This window comes from Astatotilapia calliptera, chromosome 12, assembly GCF_964374335.1.
Source record: "Astatotilapia calliptera chromosome 12, fAstCal68.1, whole genome shotgun sequence".
Lineage (NCBI taxonomy): Eukaryota > Metazoa > Chordata > Actinopteri > Cichliformes > Cichlidae > Astatotilapia > Astatotilapia calliptera.
Window position 1 is genome coordinate 2182291 of NC_137433.1, and position 5495 is coordinate 2187785.

Genomic DNA, 5495 nt, shown 5'->3' on the forward strand with positions numbered 1-5495 from the left:
GAAAATACATGTGACTCAGCGAACAGATTAATTTGGAAAGCCCAATATGCACATTTGGTATTTATAATACAACAGGCTGTGCTTATGTAACCCAGTTCCTAAAATCATCTCAAACAAAAAGAGAAGAAAAATTAAAACATTTAATGTTCATTGTTCTGTTCTTACTGTCCCTGTTAATGAAAGTGAAATGAGATCAAAATATTTATTTAAACATAGAAGGGATGCAGATTATATATGATATGCTCTGGTCAAACAAGGGTTAAGTTTTCTCAGAGGGTTGATGAGCTCTGATGAGAGCCAATTGTTTTACCCCACTCCTCACATGTCAGCCAATCGGTGAAGCTCTAGGCAGCTCTTGTCCCTCCTTAGTACCAGCTCCCAAGTTTTCAGTCTCTTGCTTCTACAGCCGAACAGAGCAGACGGACTAAAACTTTTGTTATCGGTAAGCTGGAGAAATTAACCTCTAACGAGTTAAAAGAAATACCATCTAAACTGGTATTTTTCACAAATTATGTATTTGCACTTGTTGTTGTCAAGGGCAGAGCGAAACCGGAGGGTTTACTGAGCTGTGGCTCCATGTAAATGCTGAGCATCCACTCGACGGCGGTAAGCTAAATGTGGCTAATCAGACATGTGATGTGCGGAGTGTGGGTACAGTTGTTCGATGTCTCTGAAACGCTGTTGTTATGCTAGTTAGATCGTTAACTAAGTCATTAACATGTGAAAAGCTGTAAATGGTTAAAGCAGCTAAAAATAACTTTATGAGAGATAATTGTAATCAGACTTTATCCTGCTTCCTGTTTAAATTTTGATGTCAATCAGTTGTTTTACAATACTCAGTATTGAACACTTGGAGGTAATTTTTAGTGTATTTCCACTTGTACTGGTAGGCCTATGGTACAAGCGGGATTAAGCACGTCTATTTTAATACTCCTATTTGTGGACTGAGTCCTTGTGTTTACGTGTTATTGAAATTGATTATTTGCACTTTGTTCAATTTCTGATAAGCATTTGCATATTATTCCATTTCTTAAAAGGGGTAATATACTTATTTATTTGTGATTAGATATATATGTACAGTGAGTTATTTTGATGGATGTAATTAATGTTTACAATGAAAGTGAATTATATGGTGACTATAATTCCTGCATGTTTGCAACCTTGTAGATAATCTTTAATGTTACTGCAGGTTACAAATAATTGAACCTTGATACTGTGAAATTTTGGATATTGATACTTTGACCTTTGAAACTTGATATTTTAATGTTGTACAACATGACTGAACTGATGATGATTGAATTGATGATAGCTGATCTGAATAGTAGTTACTGCACTGTGACACTACTTTAGTTTAATTTGTGAGAGTTATCCTTAAAGGGCACGTGACATATATTTGGCCATTGTTTATAGGTCAGGTTTTTATATGGGACGAATCCAAAGACCAGGTCAGCGATTCCAGAACCCAGAGTGTTCCAGTGTTCACTGGATGGCGAGCCAACCCAAGATCCTAGGAGGCGATATACATATACACGCACACTCATTTGCACATTGATGGACTACAGTCCTCTACTGTACAAGTAGTACGGTAGGACAGACAATCACACGCACACTCCTTGTCAGATGAATTCTATGGGCCCCACCGGTACCATTTGGACTTAAAAAAGACTAATTCTTTTACTTGTGCACAATTTTATTTAATTCTATTTTTTTTTGCTACTTTGGGGGAAATTTTTATACTTGACATTCTGTTAAAACCTGTTGTAATACTGTGTTGTTTACAAATTTCTTTTACAAGGCTTAACATCACTAAAGTACTTTTAAAGCCACATAACTGTGTTTGTCTGGTTTCTCTGCCATTTGTGTACCAGAGCTCTAAGAGTCGTTCTCAGTCTTCTGACACTAGCCCAAATTGCTTATTACTTTGGTAATTATCCATCGGTACTTTATGTAACTCCACGTAAGTGCTACAAAAGTGGCGAGCCAGCCAGGAGCTCTTTGGTGCATGAATATCAGCAGTGAAACCTCCTTAAAGTGTGTATTGTCATTGAAACATCTTTTGCTATTGCCACAAGATGGATTTTGTATTGAGCTCAGGTATCAAAGTCCCCAATGCAGTAATTGTTAGTGGTACACTCAATTCATCGGATGATGAAGGGGTTCTTGACTTTTTGAAGCAGTATGGTACCTTTAGAGCCGTCCCAGTTGTAGATCCAAACTCAGAATTTTTCAAAAACCTGATCGTCGAGTACCGAAGTGGTAACGCCATTGATGCCTTAACTGATCTTTTGCCATACACATATGAAGTTGAAGGGAAGCCCGGTGTAAAATACCATGTAAGAGCTCTCTCCAGCGTTTACACTGCCAAGGTGGGTGGCAGTGCTACTAAGTCCTACTTAGATGAAATAAAGCAGGTGGCAAAACTGAGTGGCAAAAGTTTTGAAGAGGTACTGAAGTCGATGATGACAGAGATCAGTGAAATCATTGGGAGTTCAGAGACCGATGATGAATGTATGCTCTCCTCCATGCAAGTTGATGATCCAGACAGGGAGAACCAGCTTCACCCCTCTCTTAAAACTTCTGAGATTGCACGCCAGCAGTTTTCTGAAGATCCACCCCAGGTAGGATTGATTCAAGGTGGTGCGGAGCCACACCTACCTGTTGATTTCAAAAAGAGCCCATTTAGTGCGGCAAACAGTTTCAACCCACCTGAAATTCAGAAAGTCATTGTGGAACACATCGTGAAGAAAGATGACTTGATTGCACATTCATATTCTCCAATGAGACTCCGGTCATTCTCTGGCAGGATCCCCAGACCCAGCGGTGAGACAGATTATGACACATGGCGTTCACATGTCGAACTTCTCAGGAAAGACCCTGCCATGTCTGAACTTCAAAAATCTAGAAAGATCTTTGAGAGCTTGTTGTCCCCTGCAGCTGACATTGTCAACAGACTGAGCCCAGAAGCTACACCTGAGACTTACCTTCAGTTGTTGGATGCAGCTTTTGGAACAGTGGAAGATGGAGAGGAGCTTTTCGCCCAATTCATGAACACTCTTCAGGATCCTGGTGAAAAGGCCTCTGCGTACCTCTGCCGTCTTCAGGGCGCATTGAACCTTACTCTGAAGAGGGGAGGAGTCTCTGCTGGGGATGCCGATAAACACATTCTCAAGCAGTTTTGTCGTGGATGTTAGGACCACACCTTGCTCTCAGATCTTAATCTTGAAAACAAGAAAAGCCAACCCCCAACATTCTCAGAACTTCTATTAATGCTCCGGACAGAAGAAGATAGACTGGCAGCTAAAGCTACACGGATGAAGAAACACCTTGGCTCAACCCGGCAGCGGGTTGTGGCGCACTGTCAAAAGACTTGCACCTGTAGTGAGCTACAGGCAGTGACTCAATCTGATTCTGACCCGTTGACAGATCTGAGGAAGCAAGTTGCATCCCTACAGAGTCAGCTTACTAATTTGATGGCAAAGAAACAGAAGAAAAGCTCGAAGCCTAAGGACAAGGCCGAGTGTGATTTACGTGAGATGGCTATGGCAACACCTAGCATCAAGGTCACAAGTGCGAAGCCTGCCAACTTGCGGCAGAGCACCCAGCCAAAACCATGGTACTGCTTCAAGTGTGGTCAGGATGGCCACATCTCAGCAAGTTGCAGTAATGACCCAGACCCCACTCTTGTCGCTGATAAGAGGAAGCAATTGAGAGAGAAGCGTCGCATTTGGGAGATGCAAAACACTCCATCTGCTGACCAGGATTTTTAGACGCAGTCTCAGTTGTGGGGCAAACTGGGACTGAAGCAGGTCAACATCGTCCCGCTAAATCTGGAAGTCAAGCTAAACCAAGAGCACAGGCCACTTTGAGGCAATCCCATGTTGGAGAACAACCTTTCAGACTACCTAAGAGGCTCATAGGCACAAAGAGTACAGGTCAAGTCACGATCAAAGGTAAGGTGTGCAGTTGTCTCCTTGACACAGGTTCTCAAGTGACCACTGTCACCAAGTCCTACTATGACCAGTATTTGTCTGAGCAACAGATAGAGCCACTACATGACCTTCTGGAGGTTGAAGGGGCCAATGGGCAGCTTGTACCTTACCTGGGTTATGTTGAGATTGGAATCACCTTTCCTAAAGACTTTCTTGGTGCTGAACTAGAAGTCAAAACGCTAGCTCTAGTAGTCCCAGACACCGGGACATTAACGAAGTCTTGTGTATTGATAGGAACAAACACTCTTGATGTAGTGTATGAAATGTACAGAGAGGCAAACCCAGAGGGCTACCATCCCATTCCTCATGGGTACAGAACCGTACTCAAAGTACTGGAGTTGCGGCAAAAGCAAGGTTCAGATGAAAACGTTGGATTAGTGAGGATGCGTGGCAAGGATGAAGTGAACGTCCCAGCTGGGAAAACAGTCGTTCTTGAGGGGACAGTATCAATCAAGGAATTTTACACTGAGAGATCTGCCCTGTTGGAATATCCTTCAGTATCTTCCCTGCCTGGGGGGCTTTTGGTGCAAACCTGTCTCCTTGACTTGCCAAATAACCAGTTGTGCAAGCTACCTGTAGTAGTTTCCAATGAGTCAGAGCATGACATTACCATCCCAGCAAAGAGTGTGATTGCAGAACTCAGTGCAATACAGACTGTCCTATCTCACAAACAAATTGTGAGTGAGCCATCAGAGTGTGAACCATCCAGGACCTCTAGTGTGACATTTGACTTTGCCGACTCTCCCATCCCTTCTGACTGGAAAGACCGCATTACTCAAAAGCTGAGCAGTATGCCAGAGGTCTTCGCCCAGACTGATCTGGATTTTGGAAGGACGGACAAGGTCAAACACCACATTAAGCTATCAGATGAGACACCATTCAAACACAGAGCCCGACCGATTCACCCGCACGACATAGAGGCTGTTCGAAAGCATTTGCAAGAGCTTCTCGCAACTGGAGTAATCCGCGAGAGCGAGTCCCCATTCTCTTCGCCAATTGTTGTGGTCAGGAAGAAGAACGGTCAGGTACGTCTGTGTGTTGACTACCGTAAGTTAAACTTACAAACAGTGAAAGATGCATACGCCCTCCCAAGACTGGATGACACCTTCACCGCACTCTCAGGTTCCAAGTGGTTCAGTACACTCGATCTTAAATCCGGCTATTATCAGATCGAAGTTGCAGAGAGTGACAAGCCCAAGACTGCCTTTGTCTGTCCACTAGGTTTCTGGGAGTTCAACCGTATGCCACAGGGAGTGACAAACGCGCCAAGTACTTTTCAGAGGCTTATGGAGAGATGCATGGGAGACATAAATCTGAAGGAAGTTGTTGTTTTCCTGGATGATCTCATAGTTTTCTCGAAAACCCTTGAGGAGCATGAAGCCAGACTCATGAAAGTCCTGGAACGCTTAAAGGAGTATGGCTTAAAGCTGTCCCCCGAGAAGTGCAAGTTCTTCCAGTCCTCAGTTCGGTACTTGGGGCATGTTGTTTCTCAACACGGAGTAGAAA

The 5495-nt window shown here is 43.3% G+C and overlaps 1 long non-coding RNA gene across 1 annotated transcript; it reads left to right on the forward strand.

Moving 5' to 3' along the window:
- Positions 1-364: 364 nt before the first annotated feature.
- Positions 365-1826, forward strand: LOC145432207 (uncharacterized). The gene is made up of 3 exons (XR_013912485.1): positions 365-442; positions 538-606; positions 1411-1826. It is a non-coding gene; the product is annotated as an uncharacterized LOC145432207 (long non-coding RNA).
- The last annotated feature ends 3669 nt before the right edge of the window (positions 1827-5495 follow it).